This window comes from Haemaphysalis longicornis, unplaced genomic scaffold, assembly GCF_048455015.1.
Source record: "Haemaphysalis longicornis isolate Haplotype H1 unplaced genomic scaffold, Haemaphysalis longicornis Haplotype H1 scaffold_5, whole genome shotgun sequence".
Classification (NCBI taxonomy): Eukaryota; Metazoa; Arthropoda; class Arachnida; order Ixodida; family Ixodidae; genus Haemaphysalis; species Haemaphysalis longicornis.
In genome coordinates this window covers 24782630-24809667 of record NW_027526385.1, presented here as the reverse complement: position 1 = coordinate 24809667, position 27038 = coordinate 24782630, and the positions used below count along the sequence as shown (strand labels likewise).

Sequence of the window (27038 nt, the reverse complement as noted above, 5' to 3'; positions counted from 1 at the left end):
CACGAATGCTTTGCGGCAAACGCACGGGCGGACGACCGTCACGGAAAACGGCCGCAACCTTTCCGTAAACATCTTCGCCAAAAATCGTCCCGTAAATTCGATGTACAGCATTTGAAAATACCTAATCCACCCACTAGCGGTACGGTCTGGCGATTGTCGCTTTCCTCTTTCAGGGTTACTGCAACAGGGTCCCCGCTACGCATTTACATGGTAAACAACGGTGAACAAAGTGCTGTACAAATGCTCATACCGGTTAACTCGCGTCAAGTAAAAAACAAAGATTTACTTACTGCGAGTCGCACGTGTTTGTCCGCACCGATGAAGGCGAGCAATGCGGCTCGGTGGCTAGGCGGCATGCCTGCTGCGCTGGGCTCGGATGGGTCTTCGGCGCGGCACCACGAGTGGTGTGAGTCCTCAGACACAGTCGGCAGCGCAGACGAGTCCTTCGTCCACAATCCGTGGTCGGGACCCGAAAAACGCAGTCCAGTTTGAGCCATACCGCGTTACCGTCACCTACTTTTCCACAGTAAACAATGCGAGACTTCGCGATCGTCGCCCGTACCAATATGGCGGACGGTCTTGTTTACATCAGTGTTGCTAGATCACCAAGCAATTTCGCATAGGGTCCATTTGCGCTAGTAATCCCGCAATGTTTACATATCACTTCAGTGTCCCTTTAAGGTTCTGCGTTGACTACCGGAGACTGAACAAAATCACCAAAAAGGACGTGTACCCCCTGCGACAAATCGACGACGCCCTCAACCTCCTCTGCCACGCGAAGTACTTCTCATCGATGGATCAGAAGACGGGCTACTGGCAAATTGAAGTGGACGAGAGAGACCGAGAGAAGACTGCATTTATAACCCCAGAAGCTCTATACGAATCCAAGGTGATGCCGTTTGGGCTGTGCAAGGCGCCCGCAACGTTTCAAAGGGTCATGAACACTGTGATAGCTGGCCTGAAGTGGCACACCTGCCTCGTATACCTCGACGACGTTGTGGTATTCGCCCGGATTTTCGACGAACACGTTGCGAGGTTCGAGTCTGTACTCGAGGCTCTTCACTCGTCGTGGTTAACGCTGAAGCCCTCAAAGTGCCACTTCGCTTACGAGGAACTCAAGTTTTTGGGACAAATCGTCAACGCCGCGGGAGTCCTGCCTGACCCGGCGAAAACATCACCCATAGCGAACTTCCCAAGACCGAAAGACAAAAAGAGCGTGCCAAGATTTATCGGACTATGCGCATACTACGGGCGCTTTGTCGCAAGCTTCGCACGCATTGCAGAGCCACTCACGAGCCTGACAAAGGAGTGTACCCCTTTCGCCTGGGAAAACGCCCAAGAAAAAGCATTCTGCGAGCTGCAACAACGCCTGCAAAACTCGCCCGTGCTCGCTCATTTCGACTAAAACGCCCAAACGGAAATGCACACGGACGCCAGCGATATAGGTTTGGTTGCCGTCCTCGTCCAAAAGCCATTCGGTTGCGAAAACGTGATCGCCTATGCAAGCCGTGGTCTGTCGAAGGAGAAAAAAAACTACTCTGCCTCCGAAAAAGAGTGTCTGGCTATCATATGGGCAGACCACCATGCGCTGTGTTGGCTCGCCAATTTGAACGATCCCTCTGGCCGTCTTGGGCGGTGGAGCTTGCGCCTGCAAGAGGTCGACGTTACAATAGTCTACAAATCCGGCAGGAAACACTCCGACGCCGACTGCCTGTCCCGCGCACCCGTCGACCCACCACCACAAGACACCGATGAAGACAGCGCGGTCTTCGGAGTCGTGACAGAGAGCGATCTAGCCGCCAAGCAGCGTGCCGGCCCCGAACTGGGCGTCATGATCGACTACCTCGAAGGACGCAACGTCGCCGTGCCTAGGGCGTTCAAGAGGAACTGACGAGCGTTCAGCCTCAAAAACTCCGTCCTCATGAAGAAGAATTTCAGCCCCTGAACCAAAGCGATTTACCTTCTGGTCGTCCCTGCAGATCTTCGTGACGAAAATTTGGAAGCGTGCCACGACGACCGATCTTCCAGACATCTCGGCACAGCTCGCACAATTGGGAAAATCAAGATGAAGTACTACCGGCCCTGCCTTGCATCCGACGTCACCCACTACGTCCGGAGCTGCCGTGACTGCCAGCGACGAAAAACGCCGCCGACAAGACCAGCCGGTATACTGCAACCGATCACCGTCCCGTCGAGGCCATTTCAACAGATCGGAATGGACCTTCTAGGCCCGTTTCCTATGTCACAATCACACAACAAGTGGATTGTCGTAGCGACAGAGTGCACGACGCGCTACGCAGAGACAACCGCTCTTCCGAGGGTGACTGCACAAGGAGTCGCCAAGTTCTTCATAAACCAAATTGTGCTGCGACATGGAGCCTCTGAAGTCCTAATCACGGACCGCACAACGGCCTTCAGTGAAGGCCCTTCACTGCGGAGCTTATGCAAGGAATCTTACGCTACAGCAACACGGATCACCGATGAACTACGGAATACCACCCCCAAACGAGCGCACTAACGGAACGCCTGAACAAGATAATCGCGGATATGCTGCCTATGTATGTCGACGTTGAACATAAGACTTGGGACGAAGTCTTTCCGTGTGTCACTTTTGCGTACAACACAGCTATCCAGGAAACCGTACAGATGTCACCGTTCGAGCATGTCTACGGAAGACGGCCGAATACGATGCTTGACGTCATGCTTCCCCACGTGGAAGAAGGTGACCCCAACGCCGATGTCCAAGGATACCTTCAGCGTGCGGAGGAGGCCTGACAGCTCGCTCGAGGTTGCACAACGGACCAGCAGCTGGTGGATGCGAGACGCTACAACCTCCGACGCCGAGACGCCGAGTACAGCCCAGGGGATCGTGTGTGGGTTCGGACTCCCACCCGACGACGCGGACTCGGCGAGAAACTTCTACGACGGTATTTCGGACCCTACCGGATTCTACAACGGGTTGGCCACCTTACCTACGATGTGATCCGCGATGGTGATTCCGGAACATCACGACGATGCACGCGGCCCGAAGTCGTCCACGTGGTTCGCTTAAAACCTTTCTACGCACGATGACAGACTTGTATTTTTTTAAAGTGCAATGCACTTCTTAAGCGACCCTGAACCTGCGTCCACCGGCGATGTCCGCGCACGTGGAGATGGGCGCGCGCAGCCTGGCCGCTGACATAGCACATACCCACGTGGGGGATTGGCCAGGAATCTCCTCGTCTTCCTTGGCAACGGTTGGAGATGGGCGCGCGCTGCCTGGCCGCTGACAAGGCACATACCCACGTGGGGGATTGTTCGGGAATCGGGCGTGAGAAGGGCTAATGCACCTGCTTAAAGGAGTACTGACACGAAATTTCAAAGCTGAAATTCGCTCTAGCAATCAAGTACAACGACAACACAAATAGGTGTCTGTGAATAAATGCATCTTTCTTTCTTTGTAGTTGTGTGTGTGTGTGTGTGATCTCTCTTTCGCGAACATTACCGAACCGCGCAAATTCAACTCGTGCATTCGCACTTTCACATTCTTCCCCTCGGGGAAATGCGGGGAATTTTTTGTTCGGACTGTCGCTTGTGTTAGCATCGGGTCGATGCACTCTTAGAGGGGGGTAATGCCACGAACCATACATTGGGTTTGTTTATTTGTGTTTTGCTTTTGCCATCCGGCCGCGCCGGTCTGTGTTATCGGTGTTGTCTGTGCCAAGGGAGGCACGTGTTCCGTTCTTTCTTTCTGTGCCGCATGTGTTATCTCTTCTGATAGGGAGAGCGTTCCGAACTAATGCAAACTGCTAGAATAATCTTCGTTGATCTACAGTGTTCTGGATTCTATTCGACTATTCCAGAAACCCTCGCGCCGAATGATAAATTTCCGCTGAGCAGATGCCGCGGCATTCTAATCGCCGACACCAGTCTACGCACGTCCCTTTGTTGACTGCTATTTCGCCGTCTGTGTATTCTTTGAGTTGTTAGGGGAGCACAAGTTCGCTCCAATAAACTTGTTTTTTCCTTAAGACAGCTGCGTCGTCTCTGGCTAGGTGACAATATATCGAACTCTCCCACGCCGGACTTTCGCTCTCCTAGCTTAGGCATGCGGCAGGCGTTCCCGCAATACATCGGCGCGCAGCGGTCTTGCGGGAGTCGCTTGCGACTCCCGCGCGCACTGGAGCGCGTCCAAACCGGCCGTGGAAGAGTGGACCAAGCGCCCTATTTTCGACTGCACAAATTGCCGGCAATTCAGCCATGTTTTTTCTTTTTTTGCACTAGCACGACGTAAGCAATCAGTGACGTGCTGCACCTATAGCTATGACGACATGCAGTGTAATTTTACGATTCACTCATAAAGATCGCAATCAAGGTATAAAATATTGCGCAAGAAAGATATAAAAACGCCTGGCATGTACTATAAAAATTAAGACGGTAGCTGAGGCTGGCAAGAAAAACACATTTCTGCAGGTCAAAATTGGCGTCAACACCACAAGGCGATCCAGTAACGTTGATCCAGACGCGAGCGAAAGGCGGATGTCGAGCTAAAGAACATCACACAATTTTTTACCGTATCTATTTATTTCTTTCAATCGCTTTTAGTAACATAGTTGGGCTGTCTGCTTCAATGCAAGCTTTGTTGCGTTATCACCTTCCCACGCCGCCACGCTATTGTCTGCTGATATGTTACAAGTTTATGGCGTGATCACAGAAAAAGACGGCGACGACCATCGCTTGTGTGACACATAAGAGCACCAAGGGGCTACGCCTGATAATTGCGGAGCGCACCAATGTCGCCGATTCACTCATTCGTCAAGATCGATTTCAATCTACGCTGTAATAAACAAACGAGTCAATTTTCTTTGCTATTTTTCTATTGAGTTCGATAACGTTACTCAGCAGCTTACTAGGAGGTGCGTGGACAAATACCATGCATTGGGTTCTCTTTGTCATGGGGAGACTTGTGCTGCCCTCTTACGTTGCGGTTACGCCAAACAAATAATTTTTATCTTATTTCCGAACACAAAAGCAAACTACTGCACGTTATTTGTAAGCTCCCTGATCGCTGACTTGGAAACAGTCAAAACTATTAATTCTTTCGGTAGAAAACATGCGTTAAACTGCACGCCATGCGAGACTGCGCCTGCTGCAAATTCGCGGACATATCGCTGCGCCGAAAGCCGGGGCAATTTTTTGGCCGATTTTGCTTGTATTTTGCGACAAAAACAGCCGCCATTTTCAGGGCGTTACGTAGCATTACGTCACTTTTACGCAGGCTGAAGTGGCCAATGCATGACGTAATCGTTCCCGCCAACAGTTTAAATTACGTCATGCCTTCTCAGCCAATCACAGAGAGGGCGTGTATTACAGGCATTACTTTTGTTGAATAGCCAAGACAGGCCTACGTTTTCATGACTAGTGCTTTTAGTCTGGTTTTTCATTGCGGGCCAAGAATTGTACGTTTTCTGTAAAGAGAAATAAGGCAAAGTTTAGAACTGGTGCCCGTAAACGTCATAAAACGTCCAAATGACAACACACACAACCGCTTTGTCAACCGGAAGCACGTGACCAAAATTGAAAGCCAATCAGAAAAGACTTCCGGCAAATTGCTGGCAACCATGGCAAATTGGCGGCAATTTGTGCAGTCGAGAATAGGGCCCCAGCTCCACGCATGCATGCCGTTGGCGCCGAAAGCGCTACATTAGACGCTGCGGGATCACTCACTGCCCGAACTTGCCCGGTTCGCTGGGTTCGCCATTATACGCTTGTATCCATGCTTGTCTCCACTCTGTCGAAGATGCTAAAGACTCCGTATTACTTCCGAGCGCGAGCGAAGCCGTCGCTGCTGTGGCCCTGCTACGGCGATGCTGCAGTGCCATTGAGGGCAGCGGTCTTGTGCTTGTCGTCTTTTTACATACCGTGGAGCAAGTGGTCAGCAGCAACGCGTTGCGCTCCAAGAAGCAGGCTACACTCACGCATTTTTTCCGCCCCAATAAATGACTGTTTTCTTTCCGAGAAAGTGGCGTTTCAATAGTGAACTGCAGGGTGGTAAGAGCCGGCGTTAGCTCGTGACTCCGTGGGCAAGATTGCTCTCATGTGAGATTTTTTTGCTTCACTTTCTATGTCGAATTTTTGCTATATCGAACTATTTTACAATCCTCACGCTGTTCGATATAAGCGGGCTTTACTGCACATGTAAGAGTTCCCATTTTCCCTTCAAAACACGGAGGAAGGTAGAAGTGGTTCGTATCGTAGTGATCAGTCCGTAATTCAGTGCCATTTTGTCGTCCTAGCGAACAATTTTAGTATCCCGTTTTTACGCGTTATGTACAGGTCCGTGCAAAAGTAAACGGAGCACGGGAGCGGTGGCCGAACTGCATCGCGGCGCCGCGTATGGGCGCCGAAGGGAACCATGGAGCGCCGGTCGAAGAGTGTGTTCGCACTGCCCCCACCGCCATATCTGATATGTTTAATCGCCGCTCTGCTGGCGTGTCATGCTCGGCGAGGCGGTCTTCAAAAGGCAGCGCTGGGCTATGAGAGGGGCGCTGGTTGCATTGGCGCTTTCAGGCATCAGCGGCGACCGAATCCGCTGCTCATGAGCTGGACGAAGCTGGGCGCGCCCGCAAACGTGCCTTGTTGCGCGCTGTAAAGGGCGGCATAAAATTGTAGGCCGCTGCGGTTTGGATAGCATGTAATTGCGATATCATTAATTGTAAGCCGGCAACAAAATTGCCATGTACAATATAGAAAGCACATTCACAGACATTTTCCTTGTTTGGAAAAAAATTTTCGCTTACGAGATTTCTTCTTTAATTTTGGGTTTGTCCCAAGTTATTGCAGCCGGTGAGTCCTGGTGTGTTCTGAAGAACGGAAAATAAAAAAATGTCCATGCGGTGGAAATTTTGTATTGGAGAACACCGTAACGAATAGGTACAATCGTTGCCCGTTATACAGTGGGCCTCATACGGCGCATATTTTGTGGTCGCGTTAAAACGGACGTTGTTATTTTTAACGAGCACCTTATATTATTTAAGAAAGTGTTGCAGGTTTAAATAAAACTCCGCATTGAATTGAAAGATGGCTTCACCGCGTGGCCTCAATGTCTTGCAAAAAGCGCCGTCAAGGCCCCAAAATGACCGATGACGAGTTTAGTCGTCATGGCCGATGGCCACCATATTGTTAATCGGTTAATTTGGTACAAAATCTTATGACGGCTATCCTCGTCAATGGGAGCGAAAGGGGTAATGCGACAACAAAATATGCGCCGTATGAGGCCCGCTGTAATAGCACCAACGATTATACCTATTCTTTACGGTGTTCTCTAATACAGAATTTCCACCGCATGGACATTTTCTATTTTCCTTTCTTCAGAACACACCAGGACTGACCGGCAGCAATAACTTTGGACAAACCCAAAATTAAAGAAGAAATCTTGTAAGCGAGATTTTTTTTTCCGAACAAGGAAAATGTCTGAATGTCTGTGAATGTGCTTTCTATATTGTACATGGCAATTTTGTTGCCAGCGTACAATTAATTATATCGCAATGACATGCTATGCCAAACCGCAGCGGCCTACAATTTTATGCCGCCCTTTACAGCGCGCAACAAGGCACGTTTGCGGGCGCGCTATTGGGAAGCCAGGGGCTGACTCCACTGTTGGGAATTTCACCGCTGACTCCACTGTTGCGAACCATGGTAGCGTGGTCGATGTGGGCCGAGGTTGGTGAAGTGCCGGGGCAGTCATGATGGGCAAGTTGACGAAGAAGAAAACTTTATATACAATAATACAAGTATTTACATCTTGGTATGAGAGCGGGCAGTGCGCTCCTGCGCGCGCGAGATTAAATAGGCACGTTGGGTCCCTTCCCCTTCACCCTTTTTCTCCGGCTGACGTCAGGAGGCACCAATCACGGAGTTCATGGCACTGATAGCAGCGCCACCATGCAAAACACACACGCTGTTGTGCCAGAGCGCCTGGCCCAAAGGCGTTGCACGAGGCGACGCGCCAACAGCGAGGCTGAGTCACGCCTCTCCCTTTGTCGCTGCGGCGCGGCCGAATCCTGCATCTCGAAACGCTGCGGCGCGGCCGACTCCTGCATCTCGAAACGCTGCGGCGCGGCCGAATCTCTCAGCGGAGAACGACCCAAACAAGCGCATGTCGCTACGCCCGGAGGCGAGGTCACGGAGACGGCGGCGGCATCGCTCTCCCTTTCCCCATTGGCGGCGCAGCTGACTCACCGCTTCGCTACCATTCGTCGGAATTCAAACTTCAGGCAGCGAGAGCCCTGATTGGAGCATTTCGAACTTCTTGGGGCCACAACGAACTCCCGGGCTATAAAAAAAGCCCGGAGGCTCTCATCGTCGGCATTCCTCGGCGGCTTCTCTCCGGCACCAGTCTCTTCGGAAGCACCGAGTGAAAGGGTGCTGTCGCCTTTGTGCGAATGATGTAACGTTTGCTTACCCTGTAAATACTGTATATAAATGTTACTTCAACTCTTCGTCGGCTCGAGGACTTCGTCGCTCTGCTCTGCGCCGCGTCGATAGCGGACGGAGCAAGGCAACATCGCTACACCGGTGACTGCGCTCGGGTGGCCAGTCGCAACAGTGGTGGCAGCGGTGGGATAGTCATTTCCCAACAGTGGTGGCAGCGGTGGGATCGACCGGCAACGGCTACTACCTGGTGTGGTAAGCGCTCGACGTTTTCTCTCAGTTCACCAGACTTCTCTAGCACAGGTTAAAGTAGTTTAGAGAAGGGCTGTGTAAAGCACTGTGTATAGCTTTGATTGTTTCATGCCTAGAGAGTGTGTTGAAACCAGAGCTAGTGCCGAGAGGTAAACAAAGGAGCGTAGAGAATTACTTGCGCGTGCCTTACTAGTAGCTCGATAGTATAGGTACGGCAAGGGAATTCTAAAGCGGGTAAGCAGCAAGAGGCCAGTGCAAACGATGGAGGACCTTAAAGTGAAGGAACTCATCGAAATTTGCGAGGAGCTGAGCCTTGACTTAGGCCGTGCGAAACGGAAGCATGCGATCCTTGAGATCATGCGGAAGGAGAACGTAACGGCTGAGGAAGTCAATGAGGCCAGGGCTGAAATCAAAGAGCGCCGTGAGCGCGAGGAAGCCGAAAAGAAAGAGCTCCGCGAACGCGAGGAAGCCGAAAAGAAGGAGCGCCGTGAGCGCGAGGAGGCGGAAAGTCGGGAACGCAGGGAGGAAGCCGAAAGACGGGAACGCAGGGAGGAAGCCGAAAGACAGGAACGCAGGGAAGAAGCCGAAAGGCAGGAACGCAGGGAAGAAGCCGAAAGGCAGGAACGGGAAGCCGTAAGGCAGCTCGAGTTGAAGCGGTTAGAGTTCCGGCAGGGCTCGCCGGCGCCTAGCGTAGCTTCTCCAACGGCTCCTGCGAACGGTCCGAGAATTCGGGACCAACTGCCTCCGTTCGTTATTGGCGAGGACATGGCGAAGTACCTCGTTAAGTTTGAGCACGTTTGTGAGCGAAACGATATCGAACGGTCTCTGTGGGCGCAAAACTTGTTAGCCCTGCTTCCTGGAGAGGCATCGGACGTGATAACGTGCCTGTCGAAGGAGGCCTTCGAGAGCTACGACGAGGTCAAAGAGGCTCTTTTGAGGAAATACAGGTTGTCGCCTGAGGCTTTCCGACAGAGGTTTCGGTTCGCGAAAAAGGGCAATGAGTCGCATATAGACTTCGCATTTCGTCTGAAGGCTGACCTAATTGAGTGGCTCAAAGGCGAGGAAGCCTATGACGACCGCGACAAAGTGGTTGAGTGCATAGCGCTTGAGCAATTCTACCGCTGCGTCGAAGACGACGTCAGGTTGTGGCTGCAGGATAAGCTCCAAGAAGTAAAGCTTAACAAGGCAGCAGAGTTAGCTGAGGAGTACTACACCCGCCGAAAGTTGCATTATAAGGCGGTGCGCGTTGAAAAAGCGCACGGTAAGGACGCTTTTAGGAAGAAGCCTGAAGAAGGGAAACAGCTAGAGCGTCGCAGTTTTCGAAAAGACTCACCTCCTACGAAAGAAACTGTTGGGGAAGGCATAGATGAGTCTCGAAAATCGAACAGCGATGCTAAGCAGCGCGCGGATGCCGCCCGGGCATTTGAGTCGCGGAAGCAGATAATCTGCTACAACTGCAAAAAGGAAGGGCACATCGCGGCAAACTGTAAACAGAAGGTTGCATTCGCTACGATCCGAGAAACCGAAAAGAACATGCGGTTGCTCGAGCCCTACATGCAGGAGATAAACGTGAACGGCAAGAAGTGCAGAGCACTCCGAGACTCCGCAGCAACTATGGACGTAGTCCACCCGTCACTAGTTTCTCCAAACGACTGCACAGGAGAATGCGCGTGGATAAGGCAAGTTGCCGAGGAGCAGAGCGTTTGCTTGCCGATTGCGAGGGTCGTCATTGAAGGCGGTTTTGGTAAGCTAAACACCGAGGCGGCCGTGTCCGCAGCGCTCCCCGAGCATTTCCCTTATCTCTTCTCTAATAGCTCGGAGCAACTGCTCAAAGAACAGGGAAAATCGTTCTTTACCAGTTTGGCGTGCATGGCACTCACGAGATCGCAGGCGCGGAAGCTCTCCCAGGAACTTGACACTACCCCAGCGAGCGAAACGATAAAGGCGGGGGAGAAATGTAGCCCGAGCTGCGAGCCGACCGCACACTCTCGCGATAGGTTGGTTGAACCGCCAGCGGCCGAAGCGGATTGCGTCACCCCTTTCGGCGGAGAAGCCGAAGCGGCGCCGCCGTGTGAGGCGAACGATACGTTGTCCCCAGTCTCCGACAGCTGGCATGAGTTAATCAAGGTGGATCGAGCAACGTTCATTCGAGAACAGCAAAATGATAGCTCGATAAAAGCCTTGCTGGAGAATGTGAAACGGGGCGCAAAGAAGAAGAACGTTTCATTTCATGAGAAGTCCGGCTTGTGGTACCGCAGTTACACGGATGCCAAGGGTCAGAAGTACGAGCAGCTTTTGATCCCGGAAAAGTATCGCCGTCAGCTACTGGAACTCGCGCACGAAAACGCGTGGGCAGGGCACCTCGGTCTGAAAAAGACAAAAGCTCGACTTGCGCTAGAGTACTACTGGCCTAGATGCTGGAAAGACATCGAAGGCTTTGTGCGCTCTTGCGACACATGCCAAAGGGTCGGCAAGAGTACGGATAAGTGGAAGGCGCCTATGAAGTTGGTACCAGTCATAACTGAACCATTCCGTCGGCTGGTGATCGACATTGTTGGGCCTCTGCCCGAGAACGGCTGTAGGTACATTCTAACCGCCCTTTGTGTCGCGACAAAGTTCCCGGAAGCAGTGCCACTCAGAGAGCTCAATTCTCCTCAAGTGGTTGACGCGCTCCTTTCAATATTCGCTCGTGTCGGATTTCCTGCTGAAATTCAGTGCGATAACGGTAGCGTCTTCACTAGCTGCCTAACCTCGACTTTTTTTGAAAGGTGCGGGATCAAAGTGGTGCACAGCTCTATCTATCACCCGCAATCCAACCCAGTGGAGCGAATGCACTCAGTGTTAAAGCGAATACTGCGAGCCCTCTGCTTTGAGCGAAAACGTGATTGGGAAGCATGCGTACCTGCCGCTATGTTCGCTTTGAGGTCTGCTCCACACGAAAGTACGGGGTTTAGCCCTGCGGAGTTGGTGTACGGCCGGAGTCTCAGAACCCCGCTGCGAATGCTGCGCGAGTCTTGGGAAGGTTACAGTGAGGACCCAAACGTGGTGGAGTACGTTCTTAACCTTCTGCAGAGGCTCGGGAAAAGTAAAGACCTTGTTGAGAGCCACATGAAGGCGGCACAAGCATTGTCGAAGGCGTACTACGACAAGTCGGCTAGGAAACGTACGTTCGAAGTGGGTAACCTTGTGATGCTGCTGCGCCCTTCGAAGAAAAATAAGCTAGAAGTTCATTGGGAGGGGCCAGCAAAAGTAGTGTCGAAGCTATCTGACACAAACTACGAAGTAAAGCTAGGCAAACGGCAGAACAAAATCTACCACAGCAATTTGATGAAACCCTACATTCAGCGTCATGCTGTGGTGAACATAGCTTTGAATGCCGAGGATGAGGAAGGCGCAGATATTCTGACCTCTGCGGACCTGAAGGAAGGCACTTCGGATCTCCTGCGGGAGCAAGTGAGGTTAGAGCCCTCTCTAAGTGAAGCGCAAAAGAAGGACTTGGAGAAAATAATTTTCGAGTTTGAGGATGTTTTCTCTGATCGGCCCGGAAAGACTACGATAATCGAGCATGACATTGAGTTAACGCGGGACGAGCCGGTTCGTAGCAAGCCGTACCGATGTTCTCCCGTACAGAAACAGATTATGGCGGACGAGATCAAGCGCATGTGTGACCTTGGGGTCATTGTCCCGAGTGAGAGCGATTGCACCTCCCCTCTAATACTAGTTCAAGTACCTGGAAAGGACCCCAGGCCGTGCGTCGATTACCGGCGCCTCAACGCGATAACCCGAGACCAGACGTATCCGATTCCGAACCTCGAGGAGCGGGTGGAGACCGTATCCAAGGCGAATTACATTTCCACACTAGACCTCGTACGAGGCTATTGGCAAGTGCCCCTCTCTGAGCGTGCCAGCAGATACGCTGCGTTCGTTTCCCCGTTCGGAACATTCCGTCCCGTCATGTTGAGCTTCGGTCTCAAGAACGCGCCGTATTGCTTTTCGAAACTAATGGATCGGTGTTTTGTGGCCTGTCGTAGTGCGCGCTCCATTACCTCGACGATGGCGCCAGCTTTTCTAGCACATGGTAGGAGCAAGTAGAGCACTTGCGAGTCGTGCTGAGCAGGCTCAAAGCAGGGCTATCAGTCAGACAGTCAGTGTCACATAGGTTGCGCCGAAGTAAGGCAGGTGGTTGTGGTAGCGCGGCCGACGAAGACCGTCGGAAATCGAAGTGGCCGCAGTCGTAAACTATCGCCGATCAACGACTAAGTCAGAGATAAGGACTTTTCGGGTTTGACTAGATATGGCTAGACATATGTGAAAGATTACTGCACACTGGCTAGTCCGTTAGTGATGCTCTTAGAACGACTGTGCCAGTAAAGGTGAAATGGGGTACAAAGCAGGAGGACGCGTTTTAAGCGCTGAAACGAGCCTGAGCGAGGAGCCAGCTCTAACGGTCCCCGACTTTTCGAAAGTTTCGTTATTCAGTTCGATCGAGCGATCGTGGCGTGGAAGCTGTACTATGCCAAGAGTATGCGAACGGCCGGGAACCGCCAGTTTGTACTTAAGTTGCAAGTTCACTTGCCGGGAAGAGGCTCAGAGTACTTCCGGAAAGGAATGTGGCTGCGTCGTGTGGCAGTGCAGAAGTGTGCGTGCTCTGTAGCCGGTAACGCAGACGCACTAAGCCGGGCCTTCGTCCTCCTCGTGTCTTTCGTTTCGCCTCTTCGTGAGCAGATTTTAGCGTAGCAAGTAGATGGGAGCAAAATTATTGCCCTCATTTGCTGCCTCAGTTGATTATTTCCGCACCGCGTGATTTCAAGTAATCAACTTTAGCTGAGATCACTTAATGTCGTGTGTTACGTTTGACACTTAGTGTGAGTTCTTCTTTTAAGAGTTTTACATCCTGCATTGGTCTCTTGGTGTAGAGGGTCCAAATTTGGGGATAGACACTTAGCTAGGAGAGTTTGTCACATTTTAGAGTCTGGTGTTCTGACGGAGGACAGAGGGTGCTTGCTTGCGCTGGGTGTTGCCTGTTGTCAGTCGGTTCTTTGCAAGCTCCAGAACGATGAGCAACCGGTGCTGAGGACAGACCGGAAGAGCCGGACGAAGCTGGTCGAGACACCTGGGCAGCACGGCGAGGAGGTACCTGTGATCCGGACCTAGCAGGTGGTACCTGTTCAAGGAGAGGAACTTGGTGGAGCCGCCCTTTTTCCTGGGGCACTGGAGGTGTACCTGGATGAGCCTGGCGAACGAGCGCGCCCAGCATCCGAGCCACGTGGAGGCAGCTCGTCTTCACGGCGCATTGTCTGGCGGCGGGGGTGCTGTTGTGCCAGAGCGCCTGGCCCGAAGGCGTTGCACGAGGCGACGCGCCAACAGCGAGGCTGAGTCACGCCTCTCCCTTTGTCGCTGCGGCGCGGCCGAATCCTGCATCTCGAAACGCTGCGGCGCGGCCGACTCCTGCATCTCGAAACGCTGCGGCGCGGCCGAATCTCTCAGCGGAGAACGACCCAAACAAGCGCATGTCGCTACGCCCGGAGGCGAGGTCACGGAGACGGCGGCGGCATCGCTCTCCCTTTCCCCATTGGCGGCGCAGCTGACTCACCGCTTCGCTACCATTCGTCGGAATTCAAACTTCAGGCAGCGAGAGCCCTGATTGGAGCATTTCGAACTTCTTGGGGCCACAACGAACTCCCGGGCTATAAAAGAAGCCCGGAGGCTCTCATCGTCGGCATTCCTCGGCGGCTTCTCTCCGGCACCAGTCTCTTCGGAAGCACCGAGTGAAAGGGTGCTGTCGCCTTTGTGCGAATGATGTAACGTTTGCTTACCCTGTAAATACTGTATATAAATGTTACTTCAACTCTTCGTCGGCTCGAGGACTTCGTCGCTCTGCTCTGCGCCGCGTCGATAGCGGACGGAGCAAGGCAACATCGCTACACCGGTGACTGCGCTCGGATGGCCAGTCGCAACAGTGGTGGCAGCGGTGGGATAGTCATTTCCCAACAACGCGCACACGCACGAGAGACCCCTCCTCTCCTTGGCAGGTGAGCGCCAGGTTGCTCCCGCCGTGGCAATTCGCCGTGGTCAGAGCCCTCCTGTGTCCTGGCGATGTTGCACTACCACGAAGACGCTTTGCATCCCTCGGTGGAAATATTCTTCGAGTGGCTTATTGAAGACAACACGCCACAAGAGGGCATGACAATGAGGCGCGGGCACGCCGCCGAGGCTTGTTGTGCAGGGCTCCCAGCATTGCTTTTGTTAGCACAGCCGCTGGCCGGTTGGCGCTTTGAGAAGCCACGAGGTCGCTGAAAGGCTCATAGTTCAAGTAGGCGCAAAGTTCGCCACTGTGAATACGCCGGTTCGTGGCAAGTCGATGACGGAGGGTCAACGGCAGGTTTTCGGGGAATCCGCGTCGCAACAGCACCCCCGCCGCCAGACAATGCATCAGGATGACGAGCGGCTCATCGCGGCTCGGCTGGAATGATGCGGGTAGTCAGCAGGTCCATCCAGGGCTTGAGGTGGAGCTCTCCGAAGTGCTGCCTTCTTTCTGTGGTCTCCTCAGTGAACCCAGAGAAGGCACGAACACAAGGCTCCTGCAGAAATGACGAACTCGGCAGGACAACCATTGTCGAACCACACTCGATGCGGAAAGCGCCCTCTGAACACCACTCGAAATGCCAGACCATGATAAAAAAACAAAACCAACCTGACTGCTAAAACATTACACCCCTTGAAACGATTCGAAGCGCTCATCTCTTGGCACAAGCTCAGAATCAGACCTCAATTTTGGGTGTTGTTAAAACAACAACTACAACAGTACCAAAGAATCATGAATGGGCTATAGGAGCTCTACGAGGCAGATGACGCAAACGAGCGAAGAAGCCAACAGGAGCTCTAAAGGCATTCCCCTTTTTGCCCGTGACCATTTGTCAAAACTACTCAGCTGCAACTACCGTACTTCGAGGCAACCGAGGCAACGCATGCCTTTCGCCACAGTCTACAGCACAAAAGTCAAAACTACGAGACCGATACGACGGTACAGCAAAACAAAGTATGACTTTACACGACTCTTTGAAAAACATAACATTTCGCACATACATTTACGAAAATGAAACTTGTCATAACATGGAAGTCCACAGATATACGAACACTTATCTGAAAGATGACCTATAGATAGCTAGCTCACAGAGCTCGGCTACGTCAATCAACAATAATCTGTAGCTTCCTTCTTTATACTGAACCATAAAATTGCGCTGGGCTCACCCTTACGCAAGACAACCAAACTGGCACATACAAATGCCTCAATATTCAAAACTGACCATAAACACTTAGTACTAAACGCAACTACTTCCGGTGTTTATATACAACAATTTCGTACACTCCAACAGGGTGAGACGAAATGAACACTGACACGCAGATTCCGCCTACCTTACGTGGCGTTAAGTCGCAAACATTAACCACTTCTCCAACCAACAACACAAAATTTACGCTTACCTCACGCTCTGTTCGACCTCGAACAATAACTACTCCTCTAACGCCTAACAAAAAGTATAACTACGCAGTGTTAGATCACGCACATGAACCACTTCTTCAATCGAAACACACAAAAGTTACGCTTACTTCCGGTGAGTTCGATCACTAACAATAACAACTTCTACAACGCCAAGCAAGTCTAACTACGCGACGTTAAAGCATGACGATTGACACACTGGTAACCAAACGAAACACAGGCTTAACGTCCTCCTCTTACGGAAACACGGTAAACACTTGAATGACAAAACAGAATGAGTAAAGTACGCAGTTACGCACGCGCACGTGGGTTCGTCTGAATCCTTGGAAAAATCCTAAGCCCTCGTCAAAACAAACATTTCTGGGTGTGGCCTGCTGAAACGGTGCTGCCACTTAGGCCGACCGGCTCTACTCATCTTTTGCAAAGTACACCACACAGTGTACGGGGGAGGTCTTTGACACTGAGGGGGAAAATGAGCGCAACGCGTGGGGAGAGTACGGAAGTGAAGGGAACCCAGAGAAGAATGGGACGCCCGACCATGACGAACGCGTCGGCGGGGAACGCACTCTCCCCGAGACGTCCTCTCCCTCGCTCTCCGAGAATTCCTGCGGAACCCAGTCACCCCCTTCTGCCCTTTCTGGCATAGTGCCCCTCGGCCTCTGTCACGGCTAGGGAGCGGCCTCTTTGTTTCCCTCAGACGTCTGACCTTTCGTGTTGCTCTGCTGCTTCTGGCCATCTCAGCCTTGAATGCAAAGTGAAAAGGCTCGCCTACTTTCTTTGCCTTTTTACGCTGACTGTTTTTCTGCCGCCTCCTTTTTCTTCTTTTGGGTATCGCGGCGCATTCGAGCGGCAATGCCCCGATCCCAGGCGACTTGCAGTCAAACGTGTGGGGCATGTTCTGGCTGCCCGGGCCTACCTGCGCGGCTACTGGTTCGGTTCGCGCTCTGCGATCCGCCGACGCAGTTGACTCGTTACTTCTCTGCCCGCCTACGGACTTACGTCGCGCTTCGCGATCTGCCGACGCGGCCGACTCGCTACTTTCTGGCGCAGCTACGCAGTTAGCGCGCGCTTCGCGATCTGTCGACGCCGCCGACTCGCAACTTTCCGACGCGGCTGCGAAGTTAGCTCGCGTTTCGCGATCCGCCGACGCGGCCGACTCGCTTCTCTCCGGCGCGGCTACGGAGTTAGCTCGCGCTTCGCGATCTGTCGACGCAAACGGCTCGCTTCTAGTCTGAACGACTACGGGCTCAGCCCGCTCTTCGCGATCTCCCAACGCGATCAGACCGCTTCTATCTCGAGCGGCATCGCATACAGCTGGGGCATCGCGATCTGCCGACGCGGCCGACTCGCTACTATCCGGCGCGGCTACGGAGTTAGCTCGCGCTTCGCGATCTGCCGACGCGAACGGCTCGCTTCTAGTCTGAGCGACTACGGGCTCAAGCCGCTCTTCACGATCTCCCAACGCGATCAGACCGCGTCTATCTCGAGCGGCATCGCATACAGCTGGGGCATCGCGATCTTCCGACCCAATCGGCTCGCTACTATCCTGCGCGGCTACCGGTTCAGCTCGCGCTTCGCGATCTGCCGAGACGGTCGACTCACTACGTTGTTGAGCGGATACGGGGTTAGCTCGCGCTTCGCGACCTGCCGACGCAATCGGCTCGCTACTTCGGTGCGGGGCTACGGATCTAGCTCGCGTTTCGCGATCTGCCGTTGCGGTCGACTCGCTACTTTCTTGCGCGGGTGCGGGTTTAGCTCGCGCTGCGGGATCTGCCGACAGGCGGTACCCACTCCGCAGGAGAGCTGCTTTGACCCTGTCATACACCTTGGCATCCTTTTTGCTCAACCACCCGATTACATTGGCGACACAACACGGCAGTAGCGCCAAAAGGTTTTGGGGCCAAACGTCGGAAGAGAAACCTGCCTTCTCGCAAGCGCACTCAAAATCCACCAGAAAACCAGCGATGTCCTCGCCAACCGTGAACGGCTGCAGAAGGTCTTGGTTTCTTAGGCTCGCGGACTCCCCTAAGGATGGAGCAGAGTGTTCGGCGGACATCCGAAACTCCAACTCCTTCATCTTGAGTTCCTGCGCTCTCTCGGCAACTCTCTCCCTGGCCTCAATTTCCTCTTGCCCTTTCCGCGCCTGGCCTTCAGCCCGCCGCTGAATCTCCTCATGAGCTTCCTGGACCTCCTCTAGAGTTACCTCATCTGCCTCCATGAGCTCGAGGATCTGTTTTTTCCGCTTTGCGGGGCCAACAGAAAGACCCAACTTCTCGCAAATTTCGAGGAGGTCCCGCACTCTGAACTTGTCCATCGTGATACTGCACCCCGAATAGTTTACCCTCGCCTACTCGCTACAACAAAGTAGAAAGCAAAGTCAAAACCTAGAACGCACGACGCTGCGCTAGCAAGGTCTGGCAAAACGAGAGGTAAAACTTCAGGCACTCACCCCACCAAGGTGCCGACGCTGGCCGATCCCACCGCTGCCACCACTATTGGGAAGCCAGGGGCTGACTCCACTGTTGGGAATTTCACCGCTGACTCCACTGTTGCGAACCATGGTAGCGTGGTCGATGTGGGCCGAGGTTGGTGAAGTGCCGGGGCAGTCATGATGGGCAAGTTGACGAAGAAGAAAACTTTATATACAATAATACAAGTATTTACATCTTGGTATGAGAGCGGGCAGTGCGCTCCTGCGCGCGCGAGATTAAATAGGCACGTTGGGTCCCTTCCCCTTCACCCTTTTTCTCCAGCTGACGTCAGGAGGCACCAATCACGGAGTTCATGGCACTGATAGCAGCGCCACCATGCAAAACACACGCGCACACGCACGAGAGACCCCTCCTCTCCTTGGCAGGTGAGCGCCAGGTTGCTCCCGCCGTGGCAATTCGCCGTGGTCAGAGCCCTCCTGTGTCCTGGCGATGTTGCACTACCACGAAGACGCTTTGCATCCCTCGGTGGAAATATTCTTCGAGTGGCTTATTGAAGACAACACGCCACAAGAGGGCATGACAATGAGGCGCGGGCACGCCGCCGAGGCTTGTTGTGCAGGGCTCCCAGCATTGCTTTTGTTAGCACCGCCGCTGGCCGGTTGGCGCTTTGAGAAGCCACGAGGTCGCTGAAAGGCTCATAGTTCAAGTAGGCGCAAAGTTCGCCACTGTGAATACGCCGGTTCGTGGCAAGTCGATGACGGAGGGTCAACGGCAGGTTTTCGGGGAATCAGCGTCGCAACAGCGCCAGCTTCGTCCAGCTCATGAGCAGCGGATTCGGTCGCCGCTGATGCCTGAAAGCGCCAATGCAACCAGCGCCCCTCTCATAGCCCAGCGCTGCCTTTTGAAGACCGCCTCGCCGAGCATGACACGCCAACAGAGCGGCGATTAAACATATCAGATAGGGCGGTGGGGGCAGTGCGAACACACTCTTCGACCGGCGCTCCATGGTTCCCTTCGGCGCCCATACGCGGCGCAGCGATGCAGTTCGGCCACCGCTCCCGTGCTCCGTTTACTTTTGCGCGGACCTGTACATTAAATTTTTAGCCACAGAGCATTGACCAGAAAGCTGGATTTGCCGCAATAATAAATTTTGTTTTGCACACCCTGTAAATGCACGCAGTTCTCGCCAGAACCCAGAATATAACAGCTCTATAACTTACATGTTCGACCAGCCCGTCACTTGGTAAATAACATAGATTTCGACAATGCTTAAAAGACGGGTGCGGGCTACGCGATTTGTTGCACCAGGAAAGGTTCATGGTGAAAAAACAGCGCAGGGAACACAGGGACAAAAGAAGAGTAGACGACGCACAGCGCTGAACTCGCCACTGAAAGTTTATTAGAAAGAAAACACGCATTTATACACAAAACCCATACTATCGTGTTTGTCTGCGGTCAAGTTTATATCGGAGAATTGGGCCGAAGCATTAACATTCGACTAATGGAGCACAGACGTTCTTTGAAGAGTGATGACTATTTACACGTCGCACAACACTGCAAAAAATGTAAAGGTTGTTTCCCGGTTTTAAGGACACAAAAGTAGGAGCCAATCATAAAAACAGGCATGTCCGAGAGATAATAGAGGCTTTCCATATAGTAGAAAGAACGAGGGCATGTGCGTTAGTATTCCTTCTGTGTCACTACTTGACAAGGAATTTCAATTCCTTATACGCTAGCAGATGATGTAACTTCTTGGATGACGAATTTCGTCGCGTGCCACATTGTTTAAAGTTGTCAATTTGTTATCGCTCACACGGTTTGTCCCTGTTATCTGTTCACGCGACACTATGGTGTTTTGTGTACAAATACGTGTTTTCTTTGTAATAAACTTTCAGTTGTGAGTTCAGCGCTCTGCGTCGTCCACTCTTGTTTTGTCGATGTGTTCCTTGCGCTGTTTTTTTACCACGAATCTTGATCTGTACCAACTAGCCCAACTTGCCATCTTACTTCGGCACCTGGGAAGGCTGACCCGCGGCGACGTTCACGCGGCGCCACAGCTGCTGCGGTGGATATTGAAAGCATGGCACGGGAAAGCGAGTGACCAGAGATGCTCATAACAAAGGAAGGACAGGCATGCACAACGCACTCCTGGCGAGCAAGTTTCCTGAGCGTCTACCCGGCCGTCTGTGGCGGAAGATGGCGCAGCAATGCAGTTTTTCGCCGTTGCGCCCCGCACTCCATATCCCGCAAACTTTTGCGACCGGTTGTAGATACATTAGTTTTCGAATTGTGGGCGAATTATTTTAGCGGCAGATGCGCGACGGAGAAAAGGGGTTTGTAAACACAACCCGGCCGCTCACGACCATTTTCGAAGACTTCCACCAGCAACTAGCAGCCATTTCACATCCGTTGTTATTGCGCCGATACGGTCCATGCGGCAGTTGGCAGCCTTGACAAGGCTTAGAGTCCCCGCTGTTTTTTGATCGCCGCTTTCACGAGCCACTGCCACGGCCGTTCATAGCGATATTTTTCCCACACACTATCATCTAGTTTCACGCATGTGTGAACTCGCTTTCGCCAATATCATTCTGGCGGTTGGCGGCAAGTTTAAGCTGCAGCGGCCTAGGTCCATTCGAGCTTGAACAAGCCTACCGCACAGGCAGATGCTTGCAGCGGTCGCACGCAGACGTGGACGTTTCCGGCCCGAAAAGACGTATCATGCTTCTCAGAGATATAAATTTCGTGTAAACGACCGACCATATCTTCGAGCTCAGCTAAGCTGCTGTGACAGATAGCGGAGACCGAAACTGGTCCCTGCCAAAATAGGCGCCGTGAATGAGAGTCGCTCGCACAGACGGCGGCCGCAATCACCTGAATTACCAGCGGCTTCTCTGGGGGCCTGAAAAGGTGACAGGCCGCAGCATCTTCCCGAAACCGCTAATAGCGGTGCTGTGACTTCAACGCCAGCAACGTAACAGACGCTGGGGAACAATGGTTTTGGGCAGGTATCGCAGTTAGAGAAAGAAAGAAAGAAAGATATTTTTTGAACGTTTGTGCGTCGCCTGAATTACGCCGAGGTTCAATATTTGGTATATGTTGTGTGTGTGAGACAGAGAGAGAGAGAGAGAGAGAGAGAGAGAGAGAAAGATTTTATTTATGGCCAGCAGGGAGTGGGAGGTCGAGATGCGCAGAGCCTCCACATCCCACCCACGTCCACGGCGTCTTCGGGACTAGGCCCCGCCGGCGTCGGCGTGAGCGGTGCGCGAAAGGTACTCGGGAGTTCGTCCCTTTCCCCCCCCCCCCCCCCCGCCCCCTCCTGCGACTCGCTCCGCTTCTGCCTGGCGGGAGCAACCTCGAGCTGCTGGACGGCTAGAGTTTGTGCGTCCAGGTCAGTCGAATATACGGCACTCGTTATGGTGTCCGGCAACCGGCCGTAGAGGTCGGCAGCCTCCACGGGGTGCACTGCACAGTCCCATAGGATGTGGCCCAGAGTTGCGCGATGTTGCCCGCACACACTACACACGTCACTGGCGTACACGTCCGGCCACACGTGACGCGCGAGCGCCGGTGTGATCACTGACTGTGTTTGTAGTTGGCGTAGTAGCACTGCCTGCTGTCGTGTTAGTTCCGGGTGGGGCGCCGGAGCGGGGCGCCGGCCGAGCCTGTACCACTCCAGCACCTCCCCGTACGTGAGGAGGGGCTCCCGGTCCCACTCCACGTCGTCGTTGTCGTCTTCGTCTTCGTTGTCTACGCGTTGGCCTCCCTCTGTCGCGGAGCTCGGCAGGGGGGAAGAGACCGCCGCCGCGCGGTTGGTCAGTCCTCGCGCGGCTGCGTCCGCCGTCTCGTTGCGGTTGGGGAGACCGTCGCCCACGTTGCCTCTGATGTTGGTGTGCGCCGGGAACCACCGAAGGTGGGTGGCCGGCACCGCTCCACTGCTCACCCCACTGCACTTCACCGCGCGCACTGCACTTTCACATACGTTGTTCTTGGCGTAGTTCGCGATGGCCGACCGCGAGTCACTGCGCACTGTGGTGCATTGCGGATCCGTCAGCGCCAGCGCGATCGCCGTCTCCTCCGCCTGGCGGGCGGACGGCACGCGGACGCTGCAGGCGCTGTATATTTCTCCGTGGTGGCGCGGATTGCCACCGCTACGTAGGCGCCGGGTCGGTCGGTATACCGGGCGGCGTCCACGTACAGGGCGTCCGTGTCGTTGGCGTGCGTTCCGGCGAGAGCGCGGGCCCTCGCCTCTCTGAGACCGCGGTTGCGGTCGGGATGGACGTTGCGGGGCAGCGGGTGGATCCGGAGTCGCCCCATCACCTCCGGCTGGAGCAGCTGCTGCTTCTGTTGCTGCGCTGTCTCGTTCTACTGCGACGACGTGCCCGCCAGCCCGAGGCGTTCCAGGATACGCCTTCCCGAGCTCGTGGTGGCGAGGCGCTCGAGTTGCGCCGTTCGTTGGGCCTCGCTGATCTCCTCGAGGGTGTTGTGCACCCCGAGCTCGAGCAGCCGGGCCGTGCTGGTGCTATTTAGCAAGCCCAGGGCCGTCCTGTACGCCTTGCGGATGGCCGCGTTGATGCGGTCCCTTTCCTGGCGCAGCCAGAAGTGGAACGCCCCGACGTAGGCGACGTGGCTCATCGCGAAGGACTGGCGCAGGCGGAGGAGGCTGGCCTCCTCCATTCCGTTGTGCCGTGTCGACACCCTCCGGATGAGTCGGGCCGCCGCGCCGATCTTGGTGACGAGGCGGTCCACCGCGGTCTTGTTGCTTTTCTGGCCTCGATGTGCATGCCGAGGACCCGGAGAGTGGCGACCCTGGGGATGACTGTGCCGTCCCTCGTTCGTATGTGGATGTTTGCCGATTCTTCTGCCTCTTTCTTGTGGTACCTGCCCGGTGGTGGGACGATCAGCAGCTCCGACTTCTGCGGCGAGCACCGTAGTCCCGTGCCGATGAGCTGGTCTTCGATGGCGTTCACCGCTGTCTGCAACGCGTCCTCGATGTGGCCGTTGCTGCCCCCGGCGACCCACAGCGTGATGTCATCCGCGTAGATGGTGTGGCGGACCTGCGGGATCTCCGAGAGCCTGCGTGCCACGCCGATCAGGACTAGCTTGAAGAGCAGCGGTGATGTCACCGAGCCCTGGGGGGTTCCCGTGCTCCCTAGCTTCTTGGGCGGCATCTGTAGGTCGCCCGCGTGTATTGTGATGGTTCGTTCCGAAAGAAAGTCCCGAATATATTCATAGGACCTTCTGCCCATGCCGAGGCTGCTGACCTGCGCGAGGATGGCGGAGTGCTTGACTTTGTCAAACGCACTCTGCAGGTCCAGCCCCAGCACGGCCCTGTTGTCGTGGTTGCGTACGGACGCGTCCAGAATGTCATGTTGTAACTGAATCATTGCGTCTTGTGTGCTCAGTCTCTCCCGGAAGCCGAGAATCGTGTCCGGGTAGAGTCTCTCCGATTCTAGGTATCGTTGCCACCTTCCTTTCAGTATGTGTTCTAGGATCTTCCCCACGCATGACGTTAGGGAGATTAGGCGCACGTTCTCTATGCTCGGCGGTTTGCCCGGCTTTGGAATGAGTACCGTCTTCGCCGTCTTCCACTGCTTCGGTAGTGTTCGCGAACGCCAACAGCGGTTGAAGTATGTCATCAAGTTCGCGATGGCTCCGTCGCCGAGGTTTCGTAGGACCTCCTTGTTCGTTATCCCGTCCAGTCCGGCCGCCGACTTGCAATTGATGCTCTGGAGCACAGCCCGGACCTCCCACTCCTCGTTGTGGCGGTCGAGAGCCGCGTTGTCCATGCCCGCGTATTCGCCGTGTCGTTCAACGGGGGTGCTTGGGAGGTACTTGGTATCTATGCGGTTTCTCGTCTCATCTTCTCCCAGCGCTTTGGTTGCCGCGTTTATTACCTGCGCGAGGCGGTGTTGCTGGTAGCCCTTGGTGCCGGTCTCGCGTCCAGGAGGTGGCGGAGTAACTTCCACGTTCTCCCCTTGTGGAGTTGGCCGTCCGCTTCGTTGCATACCGCGTGCCAGCGTTGGGTGCAGAGTTCGCTGCTGTACTTCTCGATTTCGCCGCCGAGCGTCGCTATTCTCTTGCGGAGGCGGTGGTTGTTGCGCCTTCCCCGCCACCTCTTCTGCATCGACCGGCGGGCTTCCAGCATGTGCGCCAGGCGGTTGTCCATGCCGGGGCAGTCCTCGTCTAAGTCGTGTTCCGTCGTCGCGTTCTTCGCTAGGCGAACGACATCGCTGGTCCAGTTCTCGATGTCTGTGATGTCTCGTGCGGGCCCTTCTTCGACTCGCGCGCGGAAGAGATTCCAATCCGTAATCATTTATCGGCGGTGATCGCGCTCGTCTCGGTGTCGTACGGACGTCGGCAGCTCGATCTCTATCACGAAGTGGTCGCTGCCCAGGTTCTGGCCCGTGTTTCGCCACTTTACGCCTCCTTTGGTTGTGTTGGCCGCGCGGACGAACGCGAGGTCCGGGTTCGTGTCCCTGGTCACCGACGTGCCGATTCGGGTAGGAGCCGAGGGGTCCGTGTGTAAGGTGAACCCCGCGTCCGCCGCCTCGTCTGTAGTTCCCTGCCCTTGAGCGTTGTGCGGGTGTATCCGAGCTCCTTGTGAGGAGCGTGATTGCGTCCTCCAGGAATGCGCGCAACGCTAGCATATTTGGGGTTTCTTTAACCATTGTTAAACACATTCTGTACCTCCAGGCCCCTGCCGAAATAGCAAATGTAGCGATTGTTTTTCCGCAGCAATTTTAACAGCGGGGCGGTTTCACAATTCGTAAGTTCGGGGCAGCAGGAAGATGCGAAGAAAATGGCGAGCGCACGTGAGCGCGTGCCCCGCGGTGACCGCCAAGCCCCGGGTTCGCGCAGTGACATTAGCAAAAAAAAAGAAAAACCTTTGTGGTGACGTCAAGCGCTACCTGGAATCTTAAAAAAAACTCCAGAGCTAATGCTAAAGATGACAAAACACCCAGCTTTGAAGAGGTCACGGCGGCTGCAGCATTAAGCCATTGTGGATAATTGGAGACGTGGCCACGAGTGGCCCAATCCTTCTCGAGACGTGCTGCAGATTCCGCCACCGCTGCCTTGAGTCGATGACAAACAGCTGGTGGAAGTTTACAATGCTGAGCATAATTCCGCATCCACCATTCCCGGCGAAGACGACAACGACCTCTTCGGTGCATTTGACGACGATTAGTAGAACGGAAACTATGCAAACAAACAGTGATGCACAAACTTAACTATGTGTCCGGCGATGCACCCCTACAAGAGCTTCGTCATTCAAGTCTTGCGCCTGAGTGCAAGCGTCCCTGAATTTTTTGGTTAGTAATCGGGTTTCAAAAACCAGACTATCTGGCTGTCTGGCCTCCCATCGCTCACATACATCGAAGTGCGGTCAAATACGTCATAGAAGCTTTTTGCAGTAACTAATGTACCGCACCCACGCGCGCACTCACGCATGCGCGAACACGCTCACCCCCGCATGCGAATGCGCTACTTTATTATTTGGATGTCTCAAAACAGCGCTTTTCAGTACTCTACTAGCCAGTGGGTAAAAATCCAATTGAGGGTGTAGTTCTTGTTTGTTCAAGAGCATTCAGCTGAGAAATCCCGAAAGTTTTACTCTAAATAGCCGATTAAACACAATAGTCTCTCTAACCTTACTCAAACACCAGCCTCGTTCTGCCATTTACCATCGCGCCTGCCGCAGGGCCAATGCAAGTCCTATTCTATAAATACACAGCCAGAAAACACCAGATTTGTGAATTTCATTATTGTGCAGAGCGTCAAGTTTATTTTTTGCTTGCGAAAAAATAATTGACACTACCGATATCACATCATTACTATGAACATTATTGCGAACAGGTCGGTCCGAAGTATACGTCCATGCAGAATATCAGCGTGATTTATGCATTTGGTGTACATTGTGCAGATCCGAGTTTGTATCTTTCTACCAAAAAAAAAAAGACTTCTGCTGACCACGCAACTGGTTAAACGTGTGAATCTTTCTAAAATGACCTATCCAGCAGGAATTCATAGGCAAGTGTTTCTGTTCAGATTCAATCACAAGGCCACCTCCAGCCTCACAAGCAGCCGATCTCCCTCAACATAACCTCCACTTTCTATGTCGCTTGTGCCAACTCTGCTAATATTAAAATATAGAGCTTCATTGCTGCCTCCTACTGGCCTACAATAGAACTTCCTGGCAGTCCCAGATACATCTGGCGTCTGGCGGAGCAGCCGTTCTTCTCGTGTCTTCGGGTGAATGATGCTGAGCTTCAATTCTTTCGCAAATGGCCAGTCAAGAAAATCGTCCTCTTTACCTTCATGTAATTGGACGTACAAATGAAGATACACGCCGTCACCTTCTTTCCTGAATGCAATTCCCCAAGACAACGCATACCGCAGTAGGTATACTTTGTCACTCATGCTATCAGACCAGCCTTGTTGGA

General features: G+C 53.6%; 1 protein-coding gene and 1 pseudogene across 1 annotated transcript in view; both read left to right on the top strand.

Annotated features, from left to right (window-relative positions):
* Positions 1-27038, top strand: part of LOC144137959 (TNF receptor-associated factor 5-like) — a 199709-nt gene that overhangs the window by 102275 nt on the left and 70396 nt on the right. The window lies entirely within an intron of this gene.
* LOC144139109 (uncharacterized) lies at positions 8120-9742 on the top strand (annotated as a pseudogene).